Raw genomic sequence first — 20665 nt, forward strand, 5'->3', positions numbered from 1 at the left:
AGGATATGGAGAAATGGGCAATCTAATTATCTGGCTAGAGTATTAAGTGATACTGAGACTATAAATTGATACAGGAACTTTAAACAGCTATTAATAATATCTAACTGCTGAAATATGAATCACGTGGTTGGCAATTCAATGTTTATTGGGGACCGTGCCTCAGGGCTCCTTAGGTGGGGTTTGGGGCTTAGCAAGGTTGAAGAAGTCTACACTTCACCATCTAAGACACCCGCTTCTCAGAATAACCCAGAGTGACCTTCCTTGTATCAACACTCCACACAAGGATATCTTTGAAGGCATTTTTGCAATAGCAAAAAAAAAATTCTGGAAACAATTAAAAGGTTTGCCCTTGGACAGATGGCTCTCTTAACTGACACATTCAAACAAGTGAACACTATCTAACAGTTTAAAATGGATGGACTAAGCTCTAAGTATCGATATGGAAAAACCAAAAAGCATATACTATGTGTTCAAAATGTATACATGCAGCGTGTGTGACAAATGAATGACGCATGCCATTTTAGTTGATTTTTTTCACATATGTATTAAATTTCTGAAGAGAGCGGGACTGGGGATGGGCTAGGGCACGGGGGCAGGACTTCCCTTGTAGGAGGGTAGGTCAAAATGGACTGCTGTAAAATCATAGAAACCTTCATTAGATAAAATATAAAAATGCGCAGCTACCACTGCCCCACATTTCCTCCATCCAGGTCTATGTACTTCACTTCTGAGGCCAGCGTTTCCATCTCACTCACCTCTCCCCAGAGCATGCCTGCTCTTGCTTGTCACATCACCACGGCCGTCTTGGCATCTTGGAGGGGCTCGCAGCATGCCCTTTGGTAATGCTCTTTGAGTTTAAGGAACAAAAAACTCTGAAGGGGGCAGATCCAGGCTGTGCTGTTGGATGGGATACGTTTTCTCAATGAAAATCCTTTTAGGAGGGTGGAGAACAGGGAGGGAGGGGGAAAATGAGGAGCTGATGCCAGGGGCTTAGGTGGAGAGCAAATGTCTTGAGACTGATGAGGGCAATGAATGTACTCATGTGCTTTACACAGTTGATGTATGCATGGGTTGTGATAAGAGTGGTATGAGCCTCTAATAAAGTGATTTTTTTTAAAAAAGAAAGAAAATTCTCGTAGGAGACTCCTTGCTACCCTCGAAGAATGAGCAAAGAAATAATTCCTGGGTGCAACGTTCCTGGTTTTTTCCTCACCAATGCAGTTTTCTTAAAACTACTTCTTTTTAAAAAAATTTTTCTTTTAAACTATTTCTTAGTAAACCCCTGTGACTGTCCTGGGTCTTTCGAGAACATCTGAAGATCCCTTCAGAGCCACTGGACACGCCTCTGCGAAAGCACTCTGACGAGACTCTAACAGGACACGGAGACCACTCAGCGGACTTGTCTGCAGCCATGCGCTGACGGCAGAGCCATGCCGAAACACATGTGTCTGTAACAAACCACCCCTGCATGAGTGGCCGGGAACCCCAGTAGCCATATTTTTTACTTCCCCACTTCTACTGCATTTTAATATTTTATTTCTTTTTTTGAAAAACAGACGTGGCACACGGTGCTATGGCAAAACATGACCACTTCTAAACTCCGGCTTTCGTGTTGAAAATTACAGGGGAGTAGCTAGAAAACCTATGCACTGGGAAAGAAAGGACGGTGACGTGTGAGCGAGGGAAAGCGAGAGAGGGCAGGAGAGGAGGGGGAGAAGGGGAGAGAACAAAGTTGAAATGAAATGGTAAATGAAAAATGGAGAAATACTTGCCAAACACACCACATTTCTCCAAAAAGTTTGTGTGTGGGGGGGGCATTATCTTTTAATCCAATTTTTCCATGAACATTTTAAAGCTCCTTCTCCTATGCATGTGCTTGTGTGTGAGAGAGACAGCGAGCCTAGGTTTGCAGTTAGGTGCTGTATGGTGCGAGTAGTCCACTCACGCAGGCACGGCTCACTGAACAAACCGGGAGGTGTACACGCACCCACATGTGCTTCCATCTCTTCTGAGGAGCAGCATCGAAGCCCCAGGGGAGCACAGCCCTGCTCAGAGGGCACAGGTTGCTGGGACGTGACCTTGACTCGATGGCAAGGGTTTTAAGTTTACAATGTGCTTATGCAAATCAACAAGGAAAACAGCCAACCACCCAGACAGATGTGTGGCAAAGGCCATAAAGAGACCGTTGATAAAAAAAAAAAAAGAGAGACCGTTGATATAAAAGAAATGTAGTAGTACTTAAAAGTGCCAATTAAGTTGGCATACAACAGCCTGATAGCACTCAGTGTTGGAAGGAGTGTAAGAAAATAGTCTCTCTCTCTCTGCCTCTCTCTCTCTCTGTCTCTGTTAGAACTATAACAAGGAGACACACTTCTGGGAGCATGATACAGCTCTATTTAAATTAAAAATATATATATATATCCCTTTGACCAGGGAATTCACTTCAAAGTGAGTTCTACAGAAAATTGTATGTTTGCATTAAAAAAAAAAACTACTATAGTCCAATCCATTTCAAATCATAACAACCTTAGGGAAGAGCTGCCCCTCAGCGTTTCCAAGCCGTGCATCCTTGTAGAAGCGCCCTGCCACATCTTACTCCCGCAGGGCGGCTGGCGGGCTCAAGGCACCATCTTTCTGGTTAGCAGCTGAGCGCTTAACCACTGTGCCAGCAGAGCCCAAGGCTCGTGGACGAAGCTCTTTGCCACATCACTGCTTGTAACAGCACACGATCTGTAACTGCATCCACAGACAACTGTTTAAGTACATCACAGCACAGACGAAGACGCTGGAAGCTGTGGGAAAAAAGGACGAGACTCTGTGTGCTGACGGCAAATGAGCTCCAAAGCATAGTAAACACATTTTCTTAAAGGAGGGCAGAGGGCAGTGCTCTGAACACTACCAAATGCCTCTCTAACAAGATTGTATGCATACGAGATTAAGTTGCTAAAGCCTTTACTCTTGGGGAGGATGCAAACTGAGGGTCACTACCACGCAGTCAATTCTGATCCACAGTGACCTTGTAAGGCAGAGGACTGACTACCCCTGTGAGTTTCCAAGACGGTAACTCTTTACAGGAGTAGAAAACACTGTCTAGCTCCTGTGGAGCGGCTGCTGGTTTTGAGGTGCCACCGTGTAGTCAGCAACCCAACTCCTACCCGCTACACCTTGAAAGCGCCTTGCAAACTGGGGGTAGGGGTCCGGAGGGGGAGAAATTTGTTTTATCACAGGCCCTTTTGTGCTTAACATTGTTTTTTAACTCACAAATTCGAACAAAATAACTCCTTAAGCAAAAACAACAACAACAACAAATAAACCGGCATGGAACTCCAGAGCAGTCATTCCACGGCCGTGTGACTATAGACAGGATCCCAACCTCTCTCGGGGTCCTGTTAAGAAAAGGGGAACAGAAAGACAATGGGCTCAATTCTAACAATATCCGTGAGGATGGTGCAGGACTGGGCCGGGTGTCCCCAGTCAGAGATGCCTGGACGGTTGTATGGCTGACCCACCGACCTTTCGCTTAGCAGCCAAGTGTGTTAGCCGTTGGTAACACCCAGCAACCTGAGGACACACAGTACAGGAAGCCAGGGGGAGTAGGTTCCAAGGAGCATTACTGGGAAATGCGGAAATAGCTGGGCCTCAGGGCCCAGACCATTCATCACCTGTCCCTCTCACAGAGCCAACTGGCCCCACGCCTTCTTATGCCTCTTGTCTCCACTCCAGCCAGGGAAGGCTGGGCAGGGCTAGGGGGCAGTCAAGGCTCCTGGCCCTGCACAGTCTAGCAGCAAGGGGTCAAGTGAGGCTGAAACCCAGCCCTCCCTCTGCTTGCCAAACCGAGTGTGGGGCTGTGTCCAACTGCAAGGGGTGGCTCTTTCCAAGGGACACAAAAGCTCTGTCGGGGCTAGCAGTGACATCATGTGGAAGCGCTTACTCCCTCCGCAGCCACTCTGAGTTCTAAGGGACGCAGGCCTCCACTCTTCCCCAGAGCTCAGAGTGTACAGCAGGGTGCGGGCAGCGCCAGCCCACCTGTGTTTACCTTTCACTATATTACTTCCTGCCCCACGGAAGCCCTTGAATGCAGCAGGATTCCTTTTATCGGGCAAACGCGGTTTCTGCTAAACTGGCTCTTGCCCTTTTGCCCCATTTGTACCTATTTCCTGTGCCATAAGAGCCGGGCAGCCCTCTGAGGTGAGCTGGCCAGATGACTAACCCCAGGGACTTCTTCCTTTCCGCTCCTGGCTAACCTGGGACACGGTGCAGGTGGAAGGCTAGTAGAGAACCAGTTGCCATGAAGTGGCCCCCAATTCAAGGTGACCCTCTGTGTCCGAGCAGCAGCGTGCTCCATCGGTGCCCAAAGGCCAGGGCGTGGGAAAGAGACCGCCCAGCTTCCCACGCAGAGGCACATGTGAGTGGATTTGAACCACCAAACTTTCTGTTAGCAGCCTAGAGTGCTAACCACTTGTAACACCCAGAAACTTCCCAAAGCAAAACAGAAGCTCACAGGTAGGCATTTCTCTTGCCTGCTCGACCCTGCCTGCACTGGGACGCGGCGGCGTCACGAGACCTCCTTTTAATGTAGCGGGGAGCAAGGACGTCACGTGGAGGACCAAGATGTGCCTTACCACGCCAGGGTGTTTTCAGTCCCCTCACAGTCAGGGGGAGGATGGACACTGAATAAGTGTCCCTGATGCCGCTGGGCATCGTGCTGGCAAAGAACACGGAGCGGAGCGCGGCCTGCCAAAGGAACAAGCAAGTCGGCCTTGGCAAAAGGACGGCCGGTGCCCCTCAGGAGCAAGAACGGGAGACTTCGTCTCACATACTTTGGACATGTTAGCAAGAGAGACAAGCCGCTGGAAGAGGGCAACACGTTTGGTGAAGTAAACGGCAGCAAAAAGAGGAGGCTCCTCAAGGAGACGGACGGACAGACGGACAGACTGCCACAATGGCCGCACACAGAACCACAACACAGCGCTGGTGCGGGACTGGCGGCGCTTTGTTCTGTTACGAGATGGGCACCACTTCTGCAGCTACTATGTAAATACCACTTATTTTCTTTTTTAGCAACTGAGGGGCTAGGGACTCTCCTACAAGAAAACTGAAATCAACGTAAAACAGAACTCCATGGCAAAAGGACGCTTGTCCTGGAGTCAAGTTCAGCTCATGGCAACCTTATAGGACCGGGCACAATGGTCCCATTGGTTCCCAAGGCTGCCGGACAGCTGGAAAGTGCTGGAGTCTGGCCGGGAAAGTGTGTCCAGTGTGACTGACGGCAAGAGTCTTGCTTAACCCCTGGGCTCCAGACCATGCAGGGGCTGGGGAGTAGCCGTCTGGGCTCCCCTGGACCGGGGGACGGGGAGCCAGAGACTAGATCTCTTGGAGCCTCGTCTATAAAATGTGGCAACAATAGCAATTTCTGGAGACATTGTCAGCTCAAAAAGACGCTGCCGTGGTAAGCCGGTAGCTTTCGTGCTGCCCCCCTTCCCTCCAGGTCGCCGGGGTCCACTCCACAGGCACCAAGGACGCACAGCTGCCCAGGCCCCGCAGGCCCCAAACAGCATCGCCTCCCAGGAGGCAGGCCTGAGACCACGCCAGAAAAGCCTCCGCTCTAAGTTTCCACTTCAACTTTAGATGGCACGCGAGCAAACCAGAAAGAGCCACTCCTCCAGGGGGCAGGGGCATGGATCTTCTCAGTCAGGGGCAGACAAGTGCCCCCTCCTGAAGGGCGACCCCCTTAATGAGCTGTGAGGGAACCCCCTCAGTGGGGCCTGGTCTCCAGAGGGCTGCTCCCCCGACAGAGGCATCACCCCAGCAAAATCCTCCAGGGGCGACAGTGTCCAATCTGGGGAAGAGAATGCATAACCTCGAACCCCAGCAAAGTCGAATGAAATTCCAGTGTTTCAAGAATGGCGCTACCAACGAGACTACTTATATATTTGGAGAACGGGGAGCAGCTGAGCTCAGGAGGTAGAAATCTCTCTTCCGCATATCCTATCCCCCTGCCACCCCCACCCCCACCCACTGCAGGCCACCTGGCTCCCTCCTCTCCCACCAGGACACCTGGTCAGGGCCGACGGACTAGCTGCACACACATGCAGGACAAGGAGTCCCTGGGGCCTCAGGAGGCGCCTGGCGGGTCCAAGGCTGGAGAGGCGGGATGGTTGGAATTCGGAGAAGAATAGAGGCTTCCCTCTCCAGACCCGGTTGGTCTCTTGGGGACAGAGAAGGAAGCTCCTGGCTTGGCCCCCTCAGGAGGCGACTTTACACCAGGAAGGCTGAAAATATGCATTGTAAGGTTCCAAGCAAAGGTGAAGTCGCCCGGGGACACCTTCTGGTGTCAAGCTCTTAGCTGGCTGAGCACTCAGTGGTTTGCCCACATGCCACGGAGCTCTGCAGAGAAAAGACGTGGTGGTCTGCTCCCACAAAGCATAGCGCTTCGGAAATTTGGGCCTCAACCCTCTCTGCCTTAATTCGGGCAGAGCAGCCCTCCAAGGTGCTGAATGGTGGTCCCTCTGGGGCAGGGACTGGGCAAAGGTAGGTCTCGGCCAGCTGTGTGGAGACCAGTGGGGATGCTGGTGCTTAGGTTACATGAGCTGATCTAGGGCCTCTGCCCCACGGCTCACCCAGCCCTCTCAATGTGCCCGTGAGCAACTGAGCACACTCAGCCCACGACCACCCTGGGTCATGAGGCCCGGGTAAGACTCTCAGAGGACCTCTCCCAGGCCACGGAGGCACAGGCAGCCCGCGCACACACCGATCCCTCTCACAAGGACGGACAAATGCCACAGGCACGGGGACAGGGACCCACCATGCACACACTCCCCAGCCCTCCCTCCCCTGGCCCGCTCCCCGACATACAGCATCTGCAGGCTGCTGAGCCCCTTGGGCCGGGGAGGCCTCTTCCCCCATCCCTCAGCGGAACTCTGGCGGTGGCTGCAGTAGCCGCTGCTTCTCCTCAGCCTGAGAGGCTCCTTGGGGCTCCGGCTGAAGCCACAGCGAGTTTGTTTGTTAGCTTGCAGGTCCCGAGAGTCCTCAGCCAGGGAGCCTGATGCTCCCAGAGGAGTAAGGAGTGGCTAAGTCAGCCCTCAGGTGCCGGTTCCCTTCCCAAAGTCAGGTAAAGGGATGCCCTGGGGTAGGGGCCATGGCCCTGCGATTTCAGCTCCCAGGAAGCATTGGCTTCAGCCAGCCTCAAGGGGCCTCCACAGGTGGGCTACGGACTACGGGGGCTGCAGGGCAGGGAAGAGGCAGATGATGTGTGGTGGCGCACTTGGCCCATGGGCCTCACGGGGATGTCCTTTGGAGGACACTGCCTGGCCCACGTCCCCACAGCGCTCATTTCCCATCATCCTGGCCTGTCCCAGGCTCCCTGCACCTGAGCCTAATACCTGGAAGAGGGGCCGTCCTCCCGGGCCCCCTCTCAAGCTTTCCCCACCTTCCCCTCAGCCCTTCTGAGGTACCAGCAGCTTTCAGAAAAGTGTCCCAGGACACAGACCAAGGAGGAGGTGGAAGGAGGTTGAGACCCAGGCCTCCTTCCACCCTAAGGCCTGGGCCTGGAGATGCCAGGCTTGTTGGGTAAGTTTGGCAGGCTTTCATGCAGGCAAGCAGACTGAGGTCCCACGAGACCACCCCTGCAGAGACACCAAGTCCAGATTAGAGTACAGTGAGTGTCCAGTCCAGGGCCGTGGGGTGAAGAACCCAGGGACTCCGCCTTCTTAGCCTTTGGGGGACACCCCAGGTTCTTTGGCTCCCTCACAGCTCATGTAAAGCACAGCTCTGCAGCCTGGGTGAGCCCCCTCCTTAGACAAAAGCAAAACCAAACATCACTGTGGTCAAGTGGATTCCATCAGAGCAGAACTGTCTCCTAGCTCTAACCTTGATGGAAGCAGGCCGCCAGGACTTCGTTCCATGGGGCCACCGATGGTTTGACCCACCAACCTTTAGGTTAAGAGTCAGTCCAAACAATTCGGGTCACTCCTCGGCCGAAGCCAAACTAGCTGTCTTCCATCAGGTCAGTTCCGATTCATGGCGTACCCCTTAGGGCCCATGCAAATCCCAGGCTCTTCCCCAGAGCCAGGCACCAGTGAAAGACTCAGAGAAACTTAGAGAAGCAGCAAACCTTGAGAAAAAGCAAGAGACCAGGTACCCAGAGGACCCCCGAGCCCACTGAAGAGCTCGGGAAAACTCTCGCTCACTGGCCCTCCTGGCCTCTTTCCAAGGTTTTGCCTGACAAAGGATCTAAAGGGACCAGGGCCCTGGACACTGTACAACCCCCCTCCCGCCGCCCCACCCCCAATCACCACCACCACCACCAACAACCTCCTCAACCCTGGCCAAGCTAGCCTGTGGATCCAGCTATTCCGGAAAAAGGACATTTTCTTCTCACTCTATTTAACCCTAGGCAGGGACAGTAAAGGTGAGAAAGAATGTCTTTTCTTTAGGGGTGGCGTGGGGGTGGGGCTGAGAGTAGAACTGAGGGGCCTCTGGGTGGTCCGCCTGCTCTGAGGGCAGGGAACGAACTGCAAAGGAGCCTGGCGCCAGCCTTAGGCGACACAAGGAAAAGCCAGTCTTTCTCCTGGGCAAAGAAGGGTGGCCAGAGGGGGCTGTGGGTCAGGATGGGAGTTCTGACGGGGGTGGGGAGGACAAAAGCTATAGGGCAAGGGGAGAGGGAAACCCTTGCTTTTACTACATTTGTCCAGGTACCGGGTGAGGCTCTCAGTCCAGGTCCAGTCCTACTGGGGCTCACTCGCCAGTAGCACCTAGAGCTGCCTAGTTAATTGAGGTCCAAGGAGAGGAAGACAGAGCCACAGGGCACAGGAGAGGAGACCAGAACCTGGAGCCTCTTGTCACCACACGCAATGAGTGGGATTGTGGGATCCCTCATCCCTCTTGGCTCTCCTCCCACTCCCCTCCCAACTCCTCCAGGTCAGGTCCTGCTTCCAGCCCTCACATCCTGGTGTCCCCTTGTCCCCTGCCCTGCCTCCGGTTATGTAAGGGGCCTGAGAACACACAGAGGGAGCTTTGTTGTCAAACCAAATCCATACGGAGCCGGAATTGGCCAACGCAGCTGTTCCCTATTCCCGAAACCTTGGCAGGGTCCAGATTCCTGGCAAACATGCCTCCATTTTAGGGAGACCAGGGCAAACACTGGCCAGCCAGGGCCGCCAGGCCACTGTCGCAGTGGCCGGGCATTCTCTCAAGAGTCCTGGGACCACAGCAAGGGAGCAGCTGGCCCCTAAGACTGAACAAAGCCCCCTTGCACCACAGGATCACTAGAGCACAGGCAGGCGTGGTCTACGCTGACAGGAGGGCCACAGCACAGTGCCAGGGTCGAGACCCAGCCAAGCGCACGCTGTGCCCACATGCAAGCACATTCATCCACAGATGTACACGCGTGTGCCCGAGCACCAGAGACTCACCCAGAAGGGAGTGAAGCAAATATCACCTGTCTGTTCTGGCCAGCCCCCTGCATCTGAGCAGGTACTAGGGAAGGAATTTAGTCTGCCAGTCCATCTTTGGAGACTCCCAGACTCCCAAACGTCAAGATCCCACCTACCGGCCCAGGAGATCACTCACTACGGTAGGTGCGGGCCCAGCCAGCTGCACTTCAAGATAGAAAATGCCCACGTATTGCCCCTCCCCAAACCCACCTACTGAGGGAACTCTGTTGACTTTAAAATGTCGATGCGCCCACATCAACATTGGTGGCCAGCTCTTCCTCCGGGCTCCCCGGGAAGGCTCCCCGGAAGAGCCTGGTTCACGAGGGACCCCACCCCACGCACTCCCCAAGTCCAACTGCCATTATGAGATCTATTGGTGCTGAGCTGAAGGGCGGTGGGGGTCACGAGGACAAGGAAGCAGAGAAGCAGGCGAGAGGAGAGAAAAAGGAAGCAGAGAATGAGAAGAGGGCGGAGGGATGGTGTGGCTAAGGGCTATGGGAAACGGAGAAGAGGAACACCAGGAAGGCCGAAAAGAGCTGGAAATGGGGGGGGGGGGTGAAGAGTGAACACAGGGACAAGAAGATATAGTAGGTCTGAGGAGAAGGAAGGAGCCACCCAGCCTGCGAGGCCAGTCACCGCAAAGCCATCAGCCGGGGCCTCTGCAGCTAGCAGCGTGGGCACTGCCAGGCTGCTCACCGTCGCCAGCCCACCGTGCTTTAGGGGGCTGTGGGGTTGTGGTGCACAGACTGCTGAGTGAGAGCCTGACCTCAGAGGAAGGCCTGGGACAAGGTTGGGGGAGGGAAGAGGCGATGTGAGTGGCACCCGGAGCAGAAAGAACTAGGACCTTCTCCACAGTCCCACACAGGGAGACCTGGCCACCAGACACCTGCTTTCCCTCCCTGCTCACCTACGGGCGGGATGCCCAGGAGGATGGCTGACTAGGGCTGGTTTTCTAGGAGGGGTAAGAGCTGAAAGCCCAAGGCATAATCCTGGTTAAAGCTTCCCCATTTCCCTCCCCAACCTCAACGGGCTCCCCTCCAGACACTTTCCACATCTCAGAAGGAAATCAGGCACCATGGGAGCATGGGCAGCGAGCCGGGCTCTGGCTTCTAATCCTGCCTCGAAACCGCCTAGTTTTGTAGCCTTGAACACACAATTCACCTTTTCTGAGTCTCAGCTTCCTCGTTGCAGAAGGAACTACTTACCGAGTGGCTAATGAGTGCCAGCAGCTGGTGCATCCAGCGGTCCGCAGGAGTCCCTCCCGTCCGACTCCCGGAAAGCAGCAGCTGTGGCTTTCAGACCCTGATCTAATGTGCACAACGTCACCGGGGGAGAGGACATCAGCCCAACAAACAGATGTGTGGACTGAGAACCAATGAAGTTGGGGCCCTGACTGAGGTCACAGATCCAGTGAGTGGCTGCCTGCAGGTCCAGGAGACAAAGGTCTGTCCCCAGGATCCGCTCCCAACACTGCCTGCCCCTCCTCTCCTGGGCCAGAGAGTAGATGAAGCTGGGAACGGAAGAAAATACTCCAGGTCCAGCGGCAACCTGGACGAAGGAGTTTGCACGGTGCTCCTGCGAAGGTTTACACTCTTGGAAACCCCAGGGAGCAGGTCTCCTCCGTCCTAGAAGATCATTCCAAATTGGAATTGACTCAACAGCAGGGCAGTTAAAAAAAAATTACTATCAATTGCTACTGGGCCGATTCTGACTTCAGGGGGCCTGGCGTGCGTCAGAGAAGTGCAGCCTGTACGGATGTCAGTGGCCGGGCTTCCAGCTGGAGCTCAGCAAAGCCTTTCTTCCAAGCCGCCATGAGTGGGTCCCACTTCTGACCTTCCAGCTGGCAGACGAGCACACCCATTCTCGGTGCCACCCGGAAGCTCCCCAGAAAACACACCAACCAGCGTCTATTGAATATTCGGTAACAATAACGATCTTTAATGTTGTCACCTAATTTAAGAAGCGTTGACTTCTCATTTCTCAGAGGGGGAAACGGAGGCTAGCAGAGGCTCCCTGACATGCCTAAGGCTGTGCAGTGCCGTGAAGGGGACGAGAAACTGGAGCCTGCCTGTCTAACCAAAAATCTAAGGGTTCTTCAGCCAACCAGGAGCTCTACTGCCTCCCCTACCTACATTTGGTCCAGCTTACATCCCAGCGTCGGCCACTCTGGTCCCACAAGGAAGAGACTCTCCTTCATGCCGCCAGAGTAAGACCTGAGGGGTGTGGAGAGTTTGGGAGAAGGATGTGATGGTGTCCTGGGAGGCCAGGGAGACCTCACAGATAGGGACTGACGGACACCTGCAATTGAGAATGCCAAACCACTCTCAAGTCCCTGCCATCCTGACCTACAGAGGCCCCTGCGGGTTTCTGAACCTGTAACTGTTAACGAGTAGAAAGCCTGTGCTTTCCCCCTTGGAGGTGCTGCTGCTGGTTTGGAACTGCCGACCATGCAGATTACAACCCAGTGCGTAACCGCCAGGGTTCCTCTGCAACTGAGAACAGGAATTGCACATGGCAGCCAAAGCCCTCAGACGGGCAGCAGGAGCATCCGGAGTGAGCTGAGGGTCCATGTGGCGTGCCACCGGGAAATGAGAACAGCCTTGTTGGAGCAGAAATGGAGTTTTCAAAATATGTATTTTTAAGCCAAGAAACCCGCTGTCCCAGTTTCATATGAGCCTTTAAGTGGGAAGCTAACATGTAAAGGAAATGAAAGAGTTCTAGTTGAAGCAGGAACGGGAGGTGACTCCTGGGAAAGGGTCTACCCCCAGGGGCACCTCGCTTGGGCCCCACAATGGACTAGGGCTGGAGATGGGGGCCTCAGGACATGAACTTGTAGCTGCAGAGGAGACAGGGGCCTGCGGGTTAGGCTGGGACGGGGCACAGGGCCAGCACTCTGATGTACAGATCCTGGAATGAGTGGAAAGGAGCAGGCTCTTGTCTACCCCAGCCTTGGACGCCCGCCTGCCTGCCTGCCTGTCTGCCTGCTGGAGAGGTCTGAACAGTGCAGTGTGCAGCTGGGGCAAGCCCTTCTTCAGCACAAGGGAAGCCTCATCTAAGACCCCAGGACAAAATCACACCCAATGTGAATTGCTAGGGGGGTTGAGGGGAGCATCGCGTGGAGTGGAGGCCCAAAGCCCATCTGTAGACATTTGGACATCCCCTCACAGAAGGGTCACAAGGATGATATGACCCAGTCAGGGTGCAGTGTAACACTGATGTAACACACAACTTTCCTCTAGTTCCTTAATGCTTCACCCCCACCCCACTATCAAGACCTCAATTCTATCTTACAAATAAGATTAGACCAGAACACGCACACTGCTACATATAAGAGCCCGTAACACATGGAATCCAGGATAGATCAACCCCTCAGGGCCAACAATGAGAGTACAGATACCAGGAGGATTAGGGGAAGGTGGGGCGAGAAAGGGAGAATTATTCACAAGGATCAACATATAACCTCCTCTCAGGGGGACGGACAATGGAAAAGTGGGTGAAGGCCGACAGAGGACGATGTAAGATATGAAAATAATAATATATAACTTATCAAAGATTCATGAGGGAGGGCGTATGGGGGAGGGAGGGAGAAAATGAGGAACTGATATCAAGGGCTCAAGTAAAAAGAAAATGCTTTGAAAATGATGATGGCAGCATGTGTATAAATGTGCTTGACACAACGGATGATTGTGATAAGAGATATAAGAGCCTCCAATAAAAGTATTTTTTTAAAGGTGGCGGGGGGGAGCCTCACCTCCCTTTTCCCTAGGTAAAAAAAGGAAGAAAGTAGGGACAGAGTAAAGACAAAGTTAGAAAACCTGAGCCATGTTTACCATCCACTGCTCACACAGATTTTTACTGAGCACTTCTGTTTGCCAGGAAGGCAGTTCAAAACCACCAGCTGCTTCATGGAGAAAAACAGGGCTTTCTGCTCCTGTCAAGAGTTAGTCTCGGAAACTCACAAGGGCAGCTCTACCCTGTCCTATAGGGTTGCTATGCGTCGGTGACATCCACTCGATGGCAGTGAATTGGGGTTTGGGCTCTTTATTTGCCAGAAACCCTTCAGCATATAGCAACCATTCTACAATTGATTGTGGTGATTGAACTAGTGAACTCTATGATATGTGAATTCTATGGCAATAATTTTTTTTAAAAGAATACAGCAACAAGCAAGACAGATAGATTCCAGGCCGCAGATAAACATCCTGGAAATCAGTTGCCATCCACTCTGGCTCCCTCACCCCACCCTCCACCCTCCCACCCCCCACACCCCAATGTATCAGCATAAAACCACACTGCTGAGGGTTTTAATTGGCAGACAGAGGGTCGCTGTGAATCGGAACTGACTCTGGCCCCAGTGAGTTTCAGGCTTATTTGGATTGCTGGGTTTTTCTTCCAAGGTACCTGTAGGCAGCCTGGATCCTGAAACCTTTTGGTCCGCAATAGAGTGCTTAGCTGTTTGCATACCTGGGGACTCCTACAGCAAATCTGAAAATGTCACGGAGAACAGCTTACAGGTTTTCAAACCCGGCCCAGACTCATACACATGCTCCTAACCAATGCATGGGCTTCACATACCACCTCCAGCAAGATCCCCACCTGTGTGCAAGCAGCTTCAGTGAGGAACCTCACCACCTCCACAGGCAGATCTCCACCCTGGCAGCCCACTCCCCAGCCAGCCTATGCCGAGGCTTAAGCCGGGGAGTCTCTAACATATTTAACCCACTGTTAGACTGCAAAGTTGACTTTATATCAAGCCCAAATAGGTCTATACGGCCACCTTAAGCTTCAGCTCTCTGGTTCTGAGTCAAGATCCTGCCCAGCCCGTGTCCCGAGCTCCTGGATCACCTGGCCTCTGCCAGCAGATCTGAGCAGTGGATCCCGAGGGCACGCTTCCCCTGGCCCCTACTTCCCTCCTGCCCAACCCTCCAGTCCAGGCAGGTAACCTGGGGCCTCCTCTCAACCTCTTGTTGCCTGGAGTCTCTGTGTGGGGCGGGATGATGGCCACCACACCCTGACCATTGCAGGAGCTAGGTTTGCGTCACACAGCCCAGAAAGGGACATGCACGGGCCCAGGGAGCAAAAGGCTCCCGTCCGGAGCCTGGGAATGCATGGTTGCCTCCGCGGTGGCTGGCTGGCTGAGGCTGCGCAGCCCTGTGGACTACAGCCTGGAAGCTGGATTTCCAAAGAACAGGAGCCTGCAGGGGCAGGCAGGCGGGTGGGCAGGAGGGCGGGCCAGATGGAAGCAATTAAGGTGGCTGGTGGGCAAGTGGAAAAGCAGGGCGGTAGAAGGCGGGGAACAAGGAGGGGTAGCGGGAGGGGGCACAGAGGGAGAAGGGAATCAGAGCAGGCTAACAACTACCAAGCCAAACCCCTGCTTGTAAGGGCAGATGGGCAGGGCCAGCATTCAGGATTCGGGGTGCCAGAAAGGGCTGTAGGCTGAGAACCAGGGACCTGGGTCCGTCTTCCACATTTGTCACCAGCCCACTCTGACCTTGCACAAATCCTTTCCTACCTCTGAGCCTCCGTTTCTTCCCCCAAGGCATGATGGGTTAGATAAACTGAGCCATGAGGACAGCAGTAGAGAAGGGAATTTAAAGCCGCTGAGTTGAGAAAGACCTGAACTTGAACTCTGACTCAGCTACTGGTCAACTGCAGGACTTTGGTCAAGCCGTCCAATGCTTCAGCACCTCCATTTCCTCCTTTATGGATGGGTTTAATAAGAGGGCTGTGGAGGCTTGTAGAGACTGAGACGCAGGCCACCCCACACCCACTGTGGTCCGTCCATCCCAACTCATGGCGGCTCTGTGTGGTACAGAGCGGAACTGCTCCCTGGGTTTTCTGAGCTGTACCCTGGAGGAAGCAGAGAACCAGGTCGCTGTTTTCACGGTGCGGCTGGCAGCTTCACACCGCCAACCTTTGGGCTAAGCAACAGAGAGGAAACTGCGATGCCCCCACTGCTTTCTCTCTCTCTTCTGTTTAAGGCTTTTAATAAGGCTTGAAAAACGGTGTTTTTTGAGATGTGCCAAGTCCCTTTCTACTAGGAGGAGAGGTGCTCACGGCTCCTGCAGGAAGTAGAGCAGGGGCCCCAGTCTCTGCACACACCCCCACCCCTCCGCCCTGAAGGCAGACTCCCAGCCCATCCGATAGGCACTCAGTGAGTACACTGAGCCCGCCAGCTGGTCTCTGCCCTCCCACTAGCCGGTTCCACCCTCAATGAGAGAGCAAGAGGCTAGAGTCCAATATGGGCCGCCGCAGCTACAGCTACGGCTTCTTCATCCTGTCTGCGTCCAGACTCACGTCGTTGTAGTGTTAGCAACAGCCCCTGCTCTCTGCTGGGCTAGGGGCAGAGGAGAAGGCTTCAAGTTCTAGAGCAGAGCACATCCTTTCTTGGGGGAGGCCAGGGGGAGGGCATACAGGAGGTGGTGACACACTGTGGTCCCATCTAGGGCACTGGGTGGTACGTACCGCTGCTCCCGCCTGGTCACTCCCTCTCTGTGTCCAGAATAAGGAGGGTGACTCCCTCACACACATGTGGTCAGGGCCAGGGATGCTGCTGAGAACCAAGGAAGCCCATCCAGAGCGCTCAGGACACTCAAAGAAGAAAAAGCAGGAGGGATGACACAGTGGGGAGAAGTGGAACCCCGAACTACAATCACCAAAACCCACCTACCCAAACCATTTCTTCTGGGAAACCAAAAGCTCAGGTCACAGCCCGGAGTCCTGAAAAGGAAGTTGGATTCTGGGGAGCAGGCGAATGGGAAGCAGCTGAGCCTCTGCTACTGACTAGCTGCAGGGAAACATCTGACCACACGAGCGAAGTTCGATTAAGATGAGAGGGCCATGGAAGCCCAGTGTGGCTGCAGGGTGGCTGCCTTCCCCCAACCAGGCTGCCCAGCTTCCCAGCACCCAGGGCTCACCTCTGAGCGGCCAGGCAGAGATGAGGGTGCAACCTGTATACCACACCTCAGACCCCACGAGAGGGCACTGGCCTGGAGGACCCGTTGCTGGAGGTCAGAGCTCCCTATTCCCTGTGCTGTGGCTCTTCAGCTGGGCTCTGCTCCCCTCACCCCAAGCCTGGAGTCGACCCCGGCAGGCAGGTCCCTAATTGTGGAGTGTCCTGAGTAGAGCGAGTGCCCCTTTCCCTACAATGAACGGGTCACTCTGAGAAGAGGAATTCTGAATTCTGCTGGGGCAGTCTCTGCACAGAGACCCAGAGATGTCCAGGAAAGCCCAAGTGGGCACTTGAGGCCAGGCTGGGGTGGGTTAAGCACAGACTGAGAACAGGTCAAGCTGAAGTGGAGGTGTGTGTGTGTGTGTGTGTGTGTGTGTGTGTGTGTGCAGTTCCTTTCCAGAATGTGTTACAATGTCAGAAGGATGATGATTCTTGGTCCCACCCAGAGAACGGGACCATGGGCGTCTGAAAGTGCTGGGGCAAGGGATGGGGGAGTGGGAAGGTCGGGGGGGGGGGTGGTAATGAGGAGCTGATGCCAGGGGCTTGAGTAGAGAGCAGGTGTTTTTGAGGATGAGGGCAATACACAATTGATGTATGTATGGATTGTGATAAGAATTGTATGAGCCCCTAATAAAATGATTTTTTTAAAAAGGAAGAAATGTACAAGCCCCCAATAAAATGTTTTTGTTTTTTTTAATGTGCTGGGACCAAGGCACTGTTTCTGCGGGGTGGGAAGTGAGTCACTGCCTCAGGGAAGGGAAGGTACGGAGGCAGGGGAAGACAAGAAAGCCCGAAGGTGCCACATAGGCTTTCTCAGCCTGGCCCTCAGCTCACAGCAAAGGGGGCCCTGCTGCCTTTTCGGAGTGGTCTGCGCCCGAGTCATCAAGTGGGGTGTAACTCATGGAGATCCTCTGGGTGTCCGGCAAGGTTTTCGATAGCTGATTTTCCAAAACAGTAGGCCTGTCTTGTGTGGTGTCTTTGGGTAGAGTCAAACTAACCAGCCTTTTGGTTAGCAGTTCAGACACTTAGCTGTGCCACCAGAGACAACTTAATTCACTCTTTAACGTCTCCGGCCACCTGCATCCCTCCCAGCCTGCCAACTAGGAGTTTGAGGGTTGGGGCCTCAACTTCTGGTTCTCCCATCAGCCACCCCACCCCCATGTCCTCCACTTCTTCATGGAGCTCAGAAGGCGCTCTGAAATCTCCCACCCGGCGCACCCAGACTAAGAGAAGGGGCACAAAGCACAGTGGAGTGGAGACAGGAGCAGAACAGACAGCAGGTCAGAAGCAGGGCAAGTTCTCAGCCCAAAACCAGTGGCTGCCAAATTGACTCCAATCTCAGGTGACCCTGTGGGTGGGCCACCCATCGGTATTCCAATTGGCTCATTTTCTTCCGAGGCACCTCTGAGTATGCAAATAACCTGCCATCTTCCTATTAGCAACTGGGTGCATTCTGTTTTCACCACCCAGGGAGGACTCCATTCCCAGACCAGCTCCCAGCCAAGCTCTAGAAAGCCCCTGAAGTTCATTCTTAGGCCCACACAGCCTGTGCCTCCCAGGCACCCTCTCCAAAATTACACTGGAGCTTTGTGGGTAAGAGTGTGAGAGAAGTATTAATAATAGCAAACACTCACATCGCTCAGACTGTGCAGGCGCCCTTTAAAAGCATTTCTAGTCTCCCGGGCAGGGAGGGGCAATGCCAAAAAGCTTCAAAAGGCAAGCAGGACAGTGAGGTAGAGAGTAGGTTAGTCTGTGCCTCTGGTGACAAGCCAGCCTATGACAAGCCCGTGCCCAAGAAAACTACCAGAAGAAAACAGAAAACTCACTGGCCCCGGTCAATCCAGACACACAAGTCACCCCGTACATACTTCACTTCAAGGGCTGAACACACAGGCTTCCCTGAGAACCCTGCCAGGGTGCCAGGCTGTGGGTGGCCATGAGGTCAGACAGGGCACAGCTGGGCACCCAAACACTATGTACACTTCCAGCTTCTGGCAGTAGTCCCCCAAACCAGGCCCTCGGGATCCCATCTGTAGAACAGAACAAACAGCTGCCAAGGATCAGGCCTGAAAGGACCCAGGAAGAGTGGTCTCCTCCCTCCCCCTCCCTGCCCAGCCAAGGAGTGGGAACGCAGGGGGCAATGCTGGCAGACATGTTGGCAGCTCCCGGGGGCCGGGAGAGCCCTACCTGCAAGAGGCCCCTGGGAGGCACCCAGAGAAGGCAGCTCAGTGCAGGGGTCCTGCCCCTAGTTGTAAGCCCACCTTCACCCCAGCACTATTCGGCCCTGCTACCCCCCCACCCAGGCAGCCCTAAGGCACGGGAGCTCGAAGAGCCGCACAAACGGAACCCCTAGCTGTGGGCTCTGCTCGGCGACCTGGCGACCCTTGCCACCTCCTGCAGCCAGGCCAGCCCATCTCTGGTCAAGACATTGCTGGGCTCGATTGTGGGAGAAACTACCGCTCAGAGGATGCTGGAGGTGGCGGGCGCCTCTCAGCCTGGACACAGGGGTGGCGGGGAGAAAGTTTTCGGAGAAGACGGCCATCCCGTTTGCTCACGCACTCCCAGGGAGCGAGGAGACTCGGGCTCCCGGAGCCCGGGGAAAGGGGCCCCCGGAAAGCAGCTCTCCACGGCCGGGGCCACCCCGGCTCGGACCCCGTGCTGCCACCACGTGCCAGGTCCCAGGCACCTTCCAGCGCTCACGGGAGCCTCGGCGCCCGGCGGGGACCAGGCAGTCGGGCCCCCGCAGCGCCCCGCCCGCACCCCGCCGCTCCCCGGGGACGGCCGCCGTACTCACCCTCGCGGGTGGAGCGGGGCGGGGCGGGGCAGCTCCGCGCACGGCTCGGATCCGCTAGGCGCACGGACAGCGCCGCGGCTCGCTCGGCCCGCTCCCGGTCCCGGCGCGGGGCCGGCCAGGGAGCTGGCAGGGCGGCCGGCAGGGGCGGGGAGGCGGGGGCCCGGCGGGCGGGGGGCGGGGGGCGGGGGCGGGGACCGGGACAGGGACGGGGCCGGCCACGCCTGCGCACACGGCCGGGCGCCGACTCGCGGGAGCCGGCGGGGAGGCGGAGGAAGGGCGGGGTGGAGCGCGAGGAGGAAGGGGCCGGCGGGATGACTCGGAGGCCGGAGGAAGGGGCCGGCGGGGGTCCCGGGGCGGGGGCGGGGGCGGGGCCGGCGGGGCCGCCCGGGCAGGCGCAGAGGAAGGCCGCAGGGAGTGGGCAGAGCTCGGGGGCGGAGATGCCCCGCGCAGCGCGCGCACCCCGTCCCCGGGACTGAGCGAGCCAAGAAAAGGGTCTCTGCCCTCCCACGCGGTGAACCGGGCCCTGCCCCTCGCTAGGGAAACTGAGGAACGGCAGAGCCCAGCCCGCCTCACCTCCCCCGGCGCGACCCCGGAGAGTCGGAGACAGAGCCCGGGGCCGTTCCCCCACCATGTAGGTCGCTGGGCGCTGGAATGGAGCCGAAGGCAGGGAGTGTGCTTTGGGCTTGGGTTTGGTTCGGGTGTCTGGATTTGTCGCCCTCATCTGCTCCTTCGGCGTCAGGCCCCTGCAGGACCTGGCCTGGCCTTCAGCAAGCTTCGTTTCCGGTCTCCCCTGAAGACACCAAACCTCTGGTCTCCAGAAGAGAAACCCTACCAGCCCCCTCCCCTTAATTCCTTGGCCCGAGCATCCGCAGCCAGCCCAGAGAAAGCTTTCCCGTGCTAACAGTCATCCGGCACAGGTCGTGCCCACTCCGGACACTCACTACCTTTCAAAAGTCCCCAGTGTTCACTGAGTCCCTCCTGTGAACCATCCCGCGCTCTCGGGGCCAGGGGGCCACCAAAGCAGAGTCCTCGAAGTCCTTTTCCTCAAAGTGTACCCTGCGGCGGCAGAGGCAACGTTCACAGTGGAAGGCATTCAAGAATCAAGCATGACAGGATATGAGTAAGTTCTAAGTTGTGAGCAACTGACAGGGGGCCCTAGGGGGTTCAGAGAAGCGCCGGTCCAAAGCCTGCATCAGTTGAGCAGGGCCACTTTATCTCTGAGACTAGATCTCTCCGGAAGCTTTGCTCCACGTGGACAAAGTGGAGAAAGAGCCTGCCCCGAGTTCTTCCACAGGTGACTGCTCCTTCCATCCGAGCTCACACTGTGCACGGGCAGAGGTGTGGGTTGCGTTTTACCAGCGTCTAACGGATGCAGTGTGTTTGGTGACATGGCCCCTGAAACGTTTATTCAGCACATATTTCTTGCAGGTCAACTTTGAGCCTGGGCCTAAGCTGGAGAGAAAGAACAGGACTAAATCCCTGCCC

At 55.3% G+C, this 20665-nt stretch overlaps 1 protein-coding gene across 4 annotated transcripts in view; it reads right to left on the reverse strand.

The window, feature by feature from the left end:
- The window catches only part of ST3GAL4 (ST3 beta-galactoside alpha-2,3-sialyltransferase 4), a 48001-nt gene extending 28662 nt beyond the window's left edge, over nt 1-19339 (reverse strand). For 2 of the 4 annotated variants that reach the window (XM_075564098.1, XM_075564094.1), the window contains exon 1: nt 19181-19338. The gene's annotated coding sequence lies outside the window, so the exon portion shown is untranslated. Of the gene's footprint in view, nt 1-19180 lie in introns of all 4 variants that reach the window. The other 2 variants (XM_075564095.1, XM_075564097.1) reach the window with 2 other exon arrangements.
- Nucleotides 19340-20665: the final 1326 nt, after the last annotated feature.

This window comes from Tenrec ecaudatus, chromosome 12 (genome assembly GCF_050624435.1).
Source record: "Tenrec ecaudatus isolate mTenEca1 chromosome 12, mTenEca1.hap1, whole genome shotgun sequence".
NCBI lineage: Eukaryota > Metazoa > Chordata > Mammalia > Afrosoricida > Tenrecidae > Tenrec > Tenrec ecaudatus.